Source organism: Crotalus tigris, unplaced genomic scaffold (assembly GCF_016545835.1).
Source record: "Crotalus tigris isolate CLP2741 ecotype Arizona unplaced genomic scaffold, ASM1654583v1 scf7180000019935.411523, whole genome shotgun sequence".
NCBI lineage: Eukaryota > Metazoa > Chordata > Lepidosauria > Squamata > Viperidae > Crotalus > Crotalus tigris.
In genome coordinates, this window is record NW_024097779.1 from 309,635 (window position 1) to 325,697 (window position 16,063).

Sequence of the window (16,063 nt, forward strand, 5' to 3'; positions counted from 1 at the left end):
ATAAGTGTGAAAAATGGTCTTAAGTCACTTTTTTCAGTCCCGTTGTAACTTCGAACAGTCACTAAGAGGACTGTTGTAAGTCAAGGACTACCTATACTTTATCACTTTTTTCCTTTTTTTTTTTGGTCATCAAGTTTTTGACACCTTGTTAGGCGACTGGTGGTACTCATATATTGCTATATCCTAAAAGTGGTACAATCGGTGAAAAAGTTGGAAAGCACTGATCTATATCACCAGCTGCCAGATACTTCCTTCCTTTGCAATAGTGGCGAATATCTGTAGCTTGGGTATAGGATGAGGGTGAAGGTTCGTTCTCGGAGCTCATGGGTTGGTTTCCAAATGTTTCGTTACCAGGCTAGGAAACATCTTCAGTGGAGTTTAGGGGATGTTAGTTCAGTGATCTTTTATTTATAAGGGCTTCATGTGGTCAGTGGGTCTTGTGATGGTGAGGTCACGTCAGGTGAAGGTCCCATCAGGTCAGAATCCTGTGATGGATCTTGTGATGGGTCAGATGTGAGTCATCAATGAGAGTCTTATGATGGGGAGATTACATCAGGTGTGGTTCATTTGGAGGTGACGTGCTGGTTGAGGGGAGCTTATGTAGGTTAGGATTGGTGCTGTTTCTGGTTGGCTGTGCAGTTTATTTGGACTCTGAGGGGTTTGTAGGCTGGTTATAGGTCAATATGTCTGTTGATGGAATTGCTTATAGAGTGCCAGGCTTTTTATGAACTCACAAGCATGGTGGGTGGTAGTGTGTCCGATGATTTTTGTGTTGCTCCAATTGAACTGGTGCTGTTTGATGTTGGGGTGGGTAGAGATTAAGGATTTAGGATTGTGGCGTTTGACTGCCAGCCGGAGTTTGTGGATCCTGGCTTTTAACTGATGTGATGTTTTTCTCATGTAGAACCGGTTGCAATGGTTACAGCTGATTTTGTAGTTAACACCGTTTCTTTCATTCTTCTGTATCTTGTCTTTGGTTCTGGATAATTCCTGGCGGAGTGTGACTGTGGGTTTATGAGCTATTGCTATTCCTAGAGGTTGGAGAATTCTGGCTGTCATTTCTGACGCCCCTTTTGTATATAATAGAGTTAGTTTTTGCATATTGGTTGGCTGTGTGGTTTGTTATGGTTTGGGAGCTGTGTGTTGGAAAACAAAGTTTTTTGGATAGTCGTTACAGAGAAAGATGTCAAGCAGCCATTTTTCTTTCACTTTTCTTAGTATTGTGGTGTTGCAGTGTGCCTTGGCCCTTCTGAAGAGGGTCTGGACACAGCTTCTTTTGTGTGCAGTGGGGTGAATGCTTGTGAAGCTGAGGATCTGGTCTGTGTGCGTGGATTTGTAGGTTTCTGGTTCTCTGTTGTCTAGCCTCCTTATATCAATGTCAAGGAATGGGATACGTGTGAATTTGATCCCAGAGAATATGTTATTGAGTAGGTGATGTGTTTCTTCAGTTTGGGAGTGTGTAATGATTATGAAGGTGTCATTTATGTTGTGTGTCTAGAATTTTGGTTGGATGGTGGGTAGAGATATGGATTCGAATCACTGCATGGCTTGTTGCTTCTGCTATTAGGCCTGATATGGGTGTTTCCATCGGGGTACCTTGTACTTCCTTATAGATTTTCCTGTTGAACTTGAAGTATGTGTTGAGGCATAGATCCAGAAGTTTCATGATGATTTCTGTGGTCATGGAGCATTCTGTGATGGCATCACCTTTGTGGGTATGGTGTTTAATGAGTAGGTGGTATATGATTTGTTTAATCAGGTCAATGTCAATCGAGGTGAAGAGGAAGAGTTGATTTCTTCCTTGTTGATCTTGGTGTGCTTCTTGCATTGGAGAAATCGTTCTGGGGAGTTTATTGAGTGGGTTGAGTCATTGACCAGATGTCTGAATTTCCTTTGCAGGGTTTTTGCTAGTACATCGGTATTTCAGATAGAAACACAATTGATTGTAAGGGGATCCCATTCTTGTGTGTTTTGGGATTCCATAGAACCTGGGTGTGGAGGAATCTTGTGGTTGCATGTGCTTTCTCTGTAGTGATGTTAGCTGTTTTTCTTTTTCCATTTTTCTTAGGGCATCTTTTATTTTGTTCTCTAGCTGTTTTGTTGGATCATTGTGGATTATTTGGTAGGTGTTTGGATCATTCAGATGGTTTTCAACTTGGCTGATGCAGTCAGTTTTATCCATTACTACTGTTAGTCTGCGTTTGTCTGCCGATAGGACGATGATGCTTTCGTCTTGTTTCAGTGTCTTTAATGCTCTCCTCTCCTTTTGACTGAGTGTTTCATTTTGTCTGTTAGGTTGCACATTGGGGATGATTCCTTGCCTGATGTCTTCTTGTGTTTTTTGGTTCAGGTGGTATGTTTTTAGAATTTGAGTTTGGCAAGGAATTCAATAAGGTCAGTATATTTGTGGTTGAAATTTAGGCCCTGTGTGAGGACAGTCTCTTCGTCGTCAGACAGAGGTCTGATACATAGTTCTGAGTTGTTATCTTGTGATTTTGGGGTGATGGTATTGAGTTTCTCTTGTAGTGAGTTACATTTTTGGGTTTTCATTTTGTTGGCACTCTTGTGGATTGGGACTTCTAAGGGATCTGTCAGGTCTTGTCTGATGGAACTGAGACATGTAGTTTTTTGTTCATCGATGATATGTTGGTATTTTTCCAGGCAGTTGTGGGCATCAGTTAGCATGAACTGAAGCATTCTGCATCCATTTTGGAAGCCCAGTTTCCATGCTTGTGGGTGGCTAATCAGTGGTCAGTAGTGTATGCTTTTGGGGGTTGTTTGTTTGTGGAGGCATTCATGGAAAAAGTGCAGCTGTTCACAAGTTGATGATTGTCTTTCAGCGAATATCTCCTAGCAGTGGGCAAGTTTAAACATTGCACAACCATGAAGGTTTACAATAGTGGCAAATATCTGTAACTCGAATGTAGGATGAGGATGAAGGTTTGTTCTCTGAGCTTGTGGGTTGGTTTCCAAACTTTTTTTTTTTTTTTTAAAAAAAAAAATTTTATTGGGTTTTTTAATTCTGAAAACAAAGTACTCAGGACACACCATGGTGGTGGGGTAATCAAACATCCAAAAACAAAACATATATACACAGTACAATCAATACATCAAATATTCCCTCTCTTTCCCCCCCCCAAATAGCATAGTATATTTAAAATAATCCAATTCTAGCTTAAATTTATTCAACCTGAACCTGTTTTAAAGCTTTATGAATTTAAAATACTGTAATCAAATTAACTTTAAATAAAAATATTATCAGGTCAGGTATCCCTTCCAAATATATTCTAGTTCCTTAATTTTAACATACATCTTATTTATTTCTTCTTTCATAATATCCCCTATTTAAAATAAAATATTGATCTATCCTATACATATCTAATCCATCAATTAATCTATCTCTTTAAGCTGACAGAATAATGTCAGACCTTAAATCATTTCAATCCATTAGACAAACTTCAAATTACATCCAGTTAATTATCATAACTACTAATATCCATGTCATCAAACAAACACATCATCTTGTTAAATTAACTCAATTAATTATTAATTCAATCAGAATCTAAAATCTCTTCAATTTTCTTCATTCCATTACCTAATAATTTTCATACAAATAAACCTATCATTTAAAAAAAAATACATTCTTAAGCTTCTAGACTACCTTTAATCCATTATATAATTAAAGTGACAAAATAATATTAAACTTTAAATCATTTCAGTTCGTTAAGCAAATTTCAAATTTCATCCAATTGATTATTATGCCTTACCACATCTATATTATCATACAAAAACATCATCCACTAATTTAAAACACTCAATTGATTATTAAAATAATCCAGATTTAAAAAAACCACCATTTTCCCCACTCCAATACATAATAATTTTCATCAAAATAAACCTATTATTCCACCAATTAAATTCTTAATCTATTTTAAGATATCTGTTCTAATAATCACCCCCCTATTTTTCCCCCTTATTTCTAAATCTGAATCTTAGTCCTTAAAACAATCCATAAATCAACAGTGCCTTTTAATCCATTACACATCATTTTAAATTTCTATTTTCAGTCTTATTCTGGCCTTCTTTCTATGCCAGGCAGGTTTCCATAACCAAGCTTCCCTTTCAACCGATATATCTCTCTTTATTGCTTGTAGTGCCATTTGAAGCAATAGGAATCCCATCTTCTGTATCAGGCCTCTGTTTCTCTCATCCTTAAAGCTTCATTGTTTTAAAGTTTCAAATCTTAATCTTTGGTTCTTCTGGTCCTCAAAAATATAAATAACATGTTTATAAGGTAAAGTCTCTTTTATCTCAGTTGTTTCCTTTTCTAGAAAGTTTTGATTTGTAGAATGCTCAGATATAGTCTGGAGATCAGTTGGAAGATTTGAAGTGGAACTTCTGGTTTTTAATTCTGTAGTAAACTCTTTTATTGTAGCACATATTTCTGTAGTAGCCTCATAAATCTTTTCCAATATAAGTTTGCAGTTTAATTGTAACTGAGCTTTCTCCATATTGATAGTAATTGAAGAGAGTCTCTTTTTTCCTTTTTTTTGTGGAGGCTGTATTTAATAAAAGTTGAGCAGTATCCACTCCCACAATTCCCACTGCTACATCCGTTTATCTTTTCTCTTGAAAAAATTTGAAGGTCAGGTCTATTCCTCTAAAGAATAGCCAGAGATTGCAATATTTCGCCAGTAGATGTCCTCAATAGATTAAAAAAAATCTTTTCCAGACACCATTTTTTTGCCCTTTTTTCTATCTTTTGAAATATGTGAAAAAAGAAATAATCTTCAAGCATAAAGTAATAGTACTTTAAAAAAAGTACTTTAAAAAAAGTTTTTTCTGCACCCCAAAACAGATGAAAATAAGATATAGTCTCTAAAATTTTATTCTATTCCTTTGTTCAATGCCTTTCTTCCCAAACATATAGAAGCTGCTTTTTCAAAATAGGGAAATAGTTCCAACAAAACTCTTACAGGCAAAAAAGAAGCAAAAGAGAGCAAAGAGAGGAGCCAAAAAAAAGTCACATCCGGATTCACCATGGTGGTTCTCAATGCTTAGATGTTGTTTGACTTGCGGGTTGAAGCAGCTGGGTGATCGGCCATTTTACTGGCCGATCTTCTTTCTCTGTTGGCCCTCAGAGATGGCTTGGACAGCTGAAGGAGCCGCCGCTCCTCGGCAGCCGAGCAAAGCCTCGTCAACAAAAGTCGCACCCTCCAGGGCGACTTTCGACCTGCATAAGGGTCTACTGGCAGAGGGAAAACTAGCCGACGAGGAGACAAGTCTCTTCATACGACTAGGGACACCACGATCTGGAACTGGAAGTCCAGTTTCCAAACTTTTTGTTACCAGGCTAGATAACATCTTCAGTGGACCCTTCCAGTGGACAGGACCCATAATAAGACTTGCATTGGTGACTCATCACAAGTCCCTCATTTGACACACCCACACCTCACCCATCACAAGACCCTGACCTGATGTGACCTCACCATCACAAGACCTACTGACCACATGAAGCTCTTGCAAACAAAAACCACTGACACTGACATCCCCTAAACTCTGTTGAAGATGTTACCTTCTTCCTTCCCTGAACTAGAAAAAGCTTAGCATATAGATTTGAAGACCCCAGAAAACATTTTGATGGCCAACAAATTAAGTGGCTTGAAAAGCAGATTAGCAAATTCATGTCTAATGAATGAAGCAATTAGTTCTGAAGATTGTATGATGCCCCCTGGATTCAGAGTTGCTAATGATACTGAACAACAGAACCTGAGTGTAAATCAGGACTAGCTTTTTGCTATCCTATCTTGCTTTTTGAGCAAATGCTGGATTAAGAGCCCTCCACAAATTCCTTTAGTTGTAATTTGAAGATACCTTGCTAGTCATTCTTCAAGGATACATTTCCATCACACTGCTTTTGTCTGCCCTATGCCATGAAATCACTTATCGGGAGATGGGTGGCTATATAAATTTAATAAATAAACAAACAAATCTTCACTGATAATGGCTAACAAATTGAATTGCATCCATAAGTACATCCATTGGTCACCTGTGCAGCTTATGTAGCATAGGTCTTAAATGGGTGTACCAATACATGCCTATAATTCCTCACATTCTGGACCAGCTTAACTTCCCGGAGGTCTTTAAGGGAAATAGGTAGTCCTCGACTTACAGTTATTCATTTAGTGATTGTTCAGAGTTACAATAGTACTGAAAAAAAGTGATGTATGGCTGGCCCTTCCACTTACAACTATCACAGCATCCCTATGGTCACATGATCAAAATTTGGCTGCTTGAAGTTGTCAACTATTTACAATGGTTGCAGCATCCTGGAGTCATGTGATTGCCATTTGCAATCTTCCCGAATTTCTTACAAATAAAAATCAATGGTGAAAGTCAGATTCATTTAAAGCTGCATGATTTACTTAACATCTGCAATGGTTTGCTCAACATCCATGGCAGAAAAAGTTATAAAATTGAACTGAACTCATTTAACAACCACCTTGCTTAGCAATGGAAAATCTGGTCTCAATTCTGGTTATAAGTCAAGGATTATCTGTACTTCTTGAGCTAATTGCAATAATCCACACACAAGATTACTAAGGAAGGACTTGCAGTCAAGAGACCAGTGTGGTTAGTGCAGTCCCATAGACAAGACTGAGCAAAGGCCCTACTGGCTAATGATACCACGTGCTCTCTGAACAGAAACAGGAGAACCTTCAGATTATGTATGAAGTCTGTCTGGAAAAGACCTGCCCCATTCAGAACCAAAGACAGAAAATTCATGGAAAAACTATGAAGACACAGCTATTCAATTTTGTCAGGGCTGAGCTTAAGCTTGTTACTCAGCCACTGGACAAAGCACTGGCAGCATCACTTGATCTCTACTGATGATATACAAGTCTGTGTTGATGAACAGCCTCATCCAGTTACTTCATGTGCTTGTTAAACAGGAGGGGTGAGAATGTCAATCTGAGCAGTGGGTAATAAATCAATTTGTTTCCTGCCAACATATATGGGGACTGGTCACAAAAAAAAAAAAAAAAATGAGGAGAATTACTGAAACTTTGTGCCTCTCATTTCCAATCTCCACAATCAGTTGAGATGGTATCAAGGCTCATGGTATCAAAAACTACTTAAAGGTCAAGGTGTACCTTAAAGGTGTACAATTCCACCAGAGATCATCAACAAGTGTAATCTGTCCGCCCCCATGTTATGTCGCAGGCTGAAACCCAATTAAAAAGATCCAGATACTTCATTTCCTCCAGGGCCCACAGAAATTGCAACATCACCACTTTCTCAACAATCTTTATTAACAAAGAAGGTTGGAGACTGGGCAAAAATTGTTCAGGATTGCTAGCGGAGGCAGTAAAGTCTTCAGGAGGGAATTCACCACTGTCTGCCCCTTCAAGCAAAACCAACTCCATTCTGAAAGATAAATTCTCCACCAAAATAAACTCAATCATATAGGTAGTCCTTGATTTATACAACTGAGTCCAAAATTTTGATTGCTAAGCAAGACAGTTGTTAAACGAATTTTGCCCCATTTTATGACCTTTCTTGCCACAGTTATTAAATGAATTACGACAGTTGTTAAATTAGTTATATGGCTGTTAAGTGAAACTGGCTTCCCCATTGATTTTGCCTGGCAACAGTTTGCAAAAGATGATCACATGACTCCAGGACACTGCAACCATCATAAATGCATGCCAGTGACAATTTTGATCACATGATCATGGGGATGATGCAATGGTTGTGTGAAAAAAAATATAATAAGTCACTTTTTTCAGGGCCATTATAAATTTGAATGGTCACTAAATGAAGAATTGTAAGTTGAGAACAACCTATATGTTACTTCAATGGAAGATTTAACCAGTCCAGGAGGGACATGGACCTAAAAGACAGGTAGCCCAATGACCTGCCCATTTTCTCAGGTCTTATAGGAATAAAACTTCCTACATAAGACAAGATTGTGACTCAATCAATTCAACTGGACTTTCCCACTTACAGTTATTTCCAAGTGGATCTGAGCAACTTTATCCTAGACCAGGGGTAGGCAACCTTGGCTCTTTTATGACTTGTGGACTTCAACTCCTAGAATTCCTGAGCCAACCATGAAGTCCACGAGTCATAAAAGAGCCAAGGTTGCCTACCCCTGTCCTAGAGTATTCCTCCCAGCATCGTTGAAGATGTTCTCCCTTGCGTTGAAATTGTAAGGACATCTCCCTCATCAGTCTTAATTGAGAATAGAGATATATTGTTGGAACACAGCAAATTGTATCAGCATTCTTTTCATTCTATCTCAAGGACTATAAGAAAGCATGTTAAATTGACTGTCTGGTTGTGCCCTAACAAGATCTTCCATTTAACCTTTCTTGAACAAAATTTGCTGCTGCCTCCAATCATGGGAGAGTGAGAATATCCCATAAGGATATTTACCACATCTGCACAAGCAAGGACAACACTTTATCCATAAGCACAGATTACAAAGTCTAATCAATTAATATTTCCAAATCTGGACACTCTACTGGGCTTGAATTAAAGGACCAGGCTAGAAACAGGAGTCCGTGAATTCTAGTCCCGCCTTGGGCATGAGAACTGGCTGGGTGATTTTGGGCGAACCACTGTCTCTGAGCCCAACCTATCTCATGGGGTTGTTGTGGGGAAAATAGTAGGAGGAAAGAGTTTATGTATGTTGGCTACTTGAGTTATTTGTAAAAAAATAATAAATATAAATAAATAAACAAATTAAATTGCTGTAACTTAAAACCAACGTGACCAAATAATTTTAGCTGGGAATAATTTGAACACAAAAGCAATGTATCTAAGGGACAGAGTTTGGGAAATGTTAACTGAAGAAACAGCAGAGAGAGAACATGAACACCCAGTAGTCCTATAGTTTTGCATAAATTTTGCAGTTCTGCTGTTTTGTTTGTATTTACACGTGGGGAGGATGGGGGGGGGGGAGGAAAAACAAATAGCCCTCTAGAAATACTTATTGTTGCCATATTTATTTAACTTGCACTATCCCAGGCCACATTATTGAAGCAAAGACATGCATTTTTAGGATGATTTGGAAGGAGAGAAAGAATTGATATTCCCTAAACTTTGGCACCCAAGGCCAGCACCTATTCAGCCTTAGATCCATGCCAGACCCAATATCCAAGCATTTCAAGCAGAGATGGGCTTTCCAGCCAGTTTCCTACCCAAATACTGGCTATGCCAACCTGTTTAAATTTAAAAATAGATTTATATCATAGACTTTCAGACCAATTTTGAAATTACCCTTTTCCCGTCACCTCTGTCCATTGTCCATGTACTTAAAAGTAAGATCTATATATGAGCAGACACATACTTGATGTGCATAGAAAACCTCCTGATCTTTCTTTGGCCTCTTTTCAAGGCACATGATGCAAAAAAAGGACACAAAACTAATCATTTTTACATAACTGAGGACCTTGCACACAAGCAAAGCTCTCAATGAAGCATTAAATAGTCTGAGTATATTCTGATGCTAAAGCACTTTCAAAGAGAGTCAGGATCAAATGTATGCCTGAATGAAATCATTAGAATGGGTAAGCCATGTGATTGATAGATTAAAAAAACTACAGAGGTACCTTACCAGAATTATTACTCATTCAGAAATATTGCCTCTTATATTATGTATTATATAATGCAATATAATGGATATTAAAGTATTTATGTTCACCTGCATAGCACCCATCATAAACAGTACTGGATGTTATATAAACACATGTAGAACAACTCCCTTCCTCCCTCTCTCTATCTCGTAAATATACAATATCTTCACTTACAAACACAATGTACATGTACCACCACTGCATTTGTCTTTATGATAAATGTAGAATATTATTATTTACAAACACAATCAACTCTAAAAGTAGGTGTTCAGGCAACTTGTCAATGCATTGTATGAACTATGCCACGTTTTGGATATGTATCATGCATCTTTCCCTGTAAGAATGTATAAACCACCTAATTGGGATTTCCTCAAAGGTACAGTCAGTGTTGATATGTAGGCAGGAGATTACGCATTTTATAGCCCAACACTTTTACAGGACATCAGATTAGAGAAAAATAGATAAAATCATACTGAAAATCATATCCACTGCACACCATGTTCCAATAATGAGGATGTTTAAAACAAAGCTTTTGAAGGTTATTCTTCCACTACCAGGGAATAACCAAGATTATTCTTCCACTCTCCTCCACAAATCTCAGCAGTCACACTTCATAAGAACACCATAAAACTCCATATTTTCATACTTTCTTCAACCTGATAGCCCCACAATTCATTTTGAATTCAGCCATCCCACATGCACATAAACTAAGTCAACCACAAGACTGAAAACCAGAAAGGGAAGATGCCACATCACTCTTAAGCCAATAAACACCTCAACCCAAAATTGCTGCCTTCCCTGTTTCTGCCCTGGAACTCATGAGTGATGGGCCTTTGGCAGGGAAATCACAACTTATGAGTTGAAAAGAAAAGGAACAGAAGTAAAGGTTCAGAAATCATACTATAACAATATTTTTAACGAAGTGTAGCATTTGATGTTATATAACAAGTAAATTGCACACACATGTATCTGCTCCAAAGAAAATTTGGATGACAATATTTCCCCTGAACAAATTTCCCATAAATGAATCTTTCTTTCACTGGCTGGGGTGAATTCTGTTCTCCACAATCAGTTATTTTAATTGAAACCACATCTCACTCCATCATCCAGTAACCCTTATGCAGGCATACATAGAACTGAGTCATATTCAGTTTCACAAAATCTGAGGATGCATTTGTCTCTTAAGAACTAAAGAAAAAAATCACTCCATTCTATTTTTTTGCTCCTTGCATTGTTTCATTTTTCATACATATTATACATATTATAATCATAATTACCTGGAATCCTCTGATACTGAAATTTGCAATTAAACAGAGCAGGACAATGCTTGAGTAAAAGTGATGCTGAGGCAGTAATTGGATAAATTAGTTATGTATGAAGTAGGTTTGATCCATCTGCAATGATTGAAAATATAATGTTATCCAGGGAAGAGAGGAGAAGGAGAAAAAGAATATTCTCAAAGAATCCAGCGTTAAATGCAAGTGAGGCTACTTATACAAATATGTGCAATATTGTGTCTTCATATATTAACCAAAACTTAACATCAGGGGAGGAGGAAGGGAAAAGGGTCAATAAGGAAAATGAGAAAGAAAGAAAGAAAGAAAAACATATATACAAATCCAAAACCATTTGTAATTATTCATTCAATTTTTTTGTGCATGAAATACAATGGATTTCCAATCCCAGTATTGTTCCACACCCATCTTTCCACTTATGTTTCTCGGTCCCAAGCTGTGTACCTACCAGTTTATTTGAAGTCAAGTTGTCTTGTGCCAGCATAACTTTTTCAATCCTTTGTTTAACTTTCTTGCTGCCCAGTTTTAATTTTTCTTCCTTGGTGGCACTTCTTGATGTGCCCTGCCTTGGAGTTCTTTTTTTCCTTTCCCCACTTTGTGAATTTCTGTGCTTTTGCCAACCTTCCTTGGAAAGTTGATTTCCAGTCTCCCTTTCTCTAGACAATGCCCACCATGTTGTGCCTTGGTGAGTGCCTGGTTTCTCTTACACATTCATTCATGGATGCCCAGTTTAGATCCCTGCTCCCATGCTATCTTCACCAACACTATTAACACTTTCACCCTATTAACACTTTAGCATCTTGCCTTTTCGTTCAACACTCCCTTTCAAACACACATCCTTTCTTTGCAAAAGCATTTTGGAGATCCTATCATCCCCTCAAGTTTTACCCACTGTCCTCTGGTGCTCACCCAAAGCGGGCTCCCGCAAAACAGAATCGTTGCCTGTCGCGTGCCTACTGCTCATACCCACTCACTCTTGCTCTGTGCTATGAATGACTTTGGGGCGGGCATTGTTCAGGAATAAATATCATTTCTGGAAACTGAGATGGGGGAGGCTGGGATGCGCTGGGGGGGGGAATGCAATACTGCTGTGACATTTGTGCTAAGTTGTCGTGTCAGATTTGAACTTAATTCCCTCCAATGGATCAAGGGTGGGAGGGGGTAGAGCAGAGAGAGAGATGTCCCCAGTTATATAGCCATGTATTGTTGCTTACAGAAATCATAGAGAAGGAGCCTGTCAGAGCTGGTCAGGGCTAGAGGGTACGGTAAGGAAAGGGAGGGGGGAAACGGGACAGATGCCACAGACAGGCATGAGATGTACCTTGTACAAATGGCTGCAGGGACAGAAGAAAAAGAGACACCAATATGCTTTTTCTAGCCCTTCCCATCTTCCTGTCTTCCCTTCCCATCTTCTTCCAGCCTTTTCCATCTTAGACTCCTGTCTAAGCATTATCAGGTCTCTCCCTTTTTAACCAAAGAGGCCCCAAAGACTCCAAGATCATCTAAAAAAGCCAAGGAGTCTTCATCCTGAATTTTGCTCAGAACATCTAAATAAAGGGTTTCTTCCTTTATTTAATGTAGAAACTATTTTTCTTCCAAATAATTTTAAGCGCCATACAGGCTATCCTTACAAACATTTTGTAAAGTGTTAGCTGAGGACTGACTCAAGGATATTTAGTGACTTTTGTGACTGCCTAAATCTGGATCTCATCTATCTAATCCAATATTCTAATCATGAAAACTTGGACAGAATCTACCAACTTGTATGAAAGAAAGCATATATGGTTAACAGAGCCACTAAAGAATTCCCATCAGACAATCTGGTTTGGTGGGTTGGGGGGAGTGGATATAAGTATCATAGGGTGATTCCAAGTTACACTTCAGATTTATAGAACTTTGTGTTTTTTTGTAGCAACCTAAAACCCATCTAAAGGAACTGAGATAAAAAACGAATTCATGCAGAATTAAATATCTGAATCCAAGAACTGACTCATTGTTCCAGATCTTAATAAAGCTAACAATTTTCCACTAAAATTCCCAGTTATCCCAAGCTTCCTTTATTACAACAGTCTAGTTTTAAGAGGAAGGGACATTGCCATAATCTGTTGCTACTGCAATGATTATAAGAGGCGGGAATCAGAAATCCTCATAGATCTAGTGCAAACTTATCTGAGATCTACCAGTGGTTACAGATTTACCTGTGGCTTAAATGAAAGAAAACAGAAGTTCTAATGCAGGGCAGGTCAGGGCAGGATGGAGAGGTCCTTTGGTCATAACTAAGAGTCTATCGATAGGCATTTTGGCAAAAGTTGTTTTATTAAAACTGTGTCCAGAGGTTGTGGGTCCAACACTGAAGGTCTTTAAGAAAAGATTGGACAACCATTAGTTTGAAATGGTATAGGGCAATGGTGGTGAACCTATGGCACACATGCCAGAGGCGGCACTCAGAGCCCTCTCTGTTGGCACATGTGCCACTGCCGCCAGCAGCAGGTCGATCAGGCTGCCACCACTGCCCAGAGCAGGAGCCCCGCCCAGCACAAAGGAAGCAAAGCAGCCAACTAGCAAGCTCGAGTAGAGGTGGTAGAGCAGAGGTCACCAACCATTGTCGATTGGTGGACTGGAAGAAAAGGGAGGGGGAAGCATTTTACATGCGTGCATGCGCACACAGGGCTACGAGCACACACACACTGCAAATGGGATGGGGCTAGTGCAGCACGATGCTCACTAGCCCTGCCCTGTTCTTGCATGGTGCAGCGTCTTGTATCTGCACCCCACAGTGCGGCGGTGGCCGTTTTTGCGCCTTGCAGCACAGTGGCCCATTTTTGCACCCCTGTTTTTGCATGCCAGAGGCAGCACTCAGAGGTGCCTCCCTGCCCCCCAAGGGCACCACAATGCTGATGCAGCCCTGACACTTTGCAATAAATAAATGGGTTTTGGGTTGCGGTTTGGGCACTTGGCCTCTAAAAGGTTCGCCATCACTGGTATAGGGTCTCCTGTGTGAGAGAAGAGTTGGATTAGAAAACATCTAAGTCCCTTCCAGTTCTGTTATTCTGTTATTCAACTGTCTACTGATAGATATTTTCACAAAAATTGCCCTGTTAAAAGTGTGGAGATGGGGAAATAGGAGAAAGTCTAGGAGAGGCAGTGGTCTGTACCTTAACTTCTTTGTGAAGAGGCAAGAGTATCCACATGACTTCAGAGGCAGAGGGGCTGAGGCTAAGTACATATTTCTGTTGCTGCCACAGCGATCAATTAAAAATGCAAAGCAGATTGACTCATGTGGAAGGGGCTTGGGGGAGGGAGCCAGGGAATGTCAGGCTTCATCTATCTGTCCAGCAAGACATGATAGGGAGGGAAGAAGGTGACATGACAAGCAGGGTGATGCCTGTAGGGCTACATAACTGAAGAGGTTTAGCAATGGCCCCTGTCCCACTTTTTAAAAGCAAAAGTAAACCATTGCAGATCCAAGATTGTCAAGACCTCCAGAGACCCCAATATTCCCCTCTCCAATCTAGTTATGCATTGGAAATAAAGCTTCCTTCTCATACTTGTACAATACACTCCCCTTTGCAACACAGAAGCACTGTACTGCACCCCATAGAAATGGGGCCCTGGCATATCCCCTGCTTCAATCTCTGTCCTTCCTTGGTTTGTACTGGCCCCATCTCCTCTTGCTCTTAACCCCACCAGAACAACTCAGCTCCATCGCTTCAGATTATTTCTTGCTTCTGACAGAATCATGATTTTGTTAATTGAAACATTAAAGTACTCTCTGTCTTCAGCTAATGCTTTTCAAGGCTGGGCCAGAGATAGTGGGGGAGGAAATAGTGTGTGGGGCGTAAGATCTGCATCCCTCAGGGCCTGTGAAAAAGATGAGATTTCAAGAGCAGCCAGTGATTTCATGGCCCAGGAATAGTCAGGTAAAGCAGAACCACAACTAGACAAGATGGGTGTGACAGCCAGGAAGTGAATACATAAAGAGAACCAAAGCTGTGTTGGAGACTGAACAGAGAGTGGGGGGAAAGGAACAACAATGATAGCAAATACAGCTAGGAAAAAAATCTCCCTACACATGGCATTGGACCAGGCTATTTGCAGAACCACCTGTTCATAGGATCTCTGTCAGGCCCACGTATTTCAACAGGTTTTCTTTCTGAGAGAAAGCCAGCTTATGAAACCTTTGAGGTATACCTTTTTGGTAATAACCCTCTGCTTTTTGGAGTGATTTGCCCTCCCAATATACAATTGTGTGACTTGTTTCCTTTTTATTAGTTTATAATATAGAATATAAAAAATATAAAGCAAATTATGCATCCAGTTTTACATCCACCACGATGTAAAAAAGATGTGAGACTCCAGAAAGAGTGCAGATAAGATGATCAGGGGACTGGAGGCTAACACATATAAGGAACGGTTGCTGGAATTGGGTATGTCTACTTTAATGAAAAGAAAGGCTAGGGGTGACATGATAGCAATGCCCCAACATCTCAGGGGCTGCCACAAAGAAGAGGGAGTGAAGCTATTCTCCAAAGTACCTGAGGAAAGGACAAGAAGCAACGGGTGGAAAGTAATCAAGGAGAGAAGCAACCTAGAATTAAGGAGAAATTTTCTGACAGTTAAAACAATTAATCAGTGAAACAACTTGCCTCCAGAAGTTATGAATGCTCCAACACAGGACGTTTTAAAGAAGAGATTGGACAGCCAAACTGAATGAACTATTAGAGAGCCCGCTTTCTCTCACGTATAATCTCTGAACTGAGTTGCCTCTTATCTCTGGAATGCAACCTTTTCTCTTTGAAATCCACCTCCTTACTACTACATTTTATTACATTGGCTTGTTCACCGGGTCTTTGGATCTGGATGAGAAGAGTCTCAATTGTTGAATTACAGTATATTTTAATCTGGTCGCCATATTATGATTTCAGTGGGCTTTTCATTTATTGTGTGGTTTACATAGCAACAATAACTAATTAAACAAACAAACACACAAACAAACAATATTCTCACTCTATCTCTTTCTATGTCAAGGAACCAGTGAGTAAAAGCTAATGCAAAATGGTATCTATAATTAGTTGTCAAAACAAAATATTGAAAAATGTATTTCTTGCTCCACTAGTCACCTCTACA

General features: G+C 39.4%; 1 protein-coding gene across 6 annotated transcripts in view; it reads right to left on the reverse strand.

Moving 5' to 3' along the window:
• Nucleotides 1-11,906, reverse strand: part of LOC120317912 (paired box protein Pax-6-like) — a 30,872-nt gene extending 18,966 nt beyond the window's left edge. For all 6 annotated transcript variants that reach the window (XM_039364963.1, XM_039364961.1, XM_039364960.1 and 3 more), the window contains exons 1-2: nt 11,385-11,906; nt 10,919-11,035 (exon numbers count right to left, since the gene is read on the reverse strand). The gene's annotated coding sequence lies outside the window, so the exon portion shown is untranslated. The remainder of the gene's footprint in view (nt 1-10,918; nt 11,036-11,384) is intronic.
• Nucleotides 11,907-16,063: the final 4,157 nt, after the last annotated feature.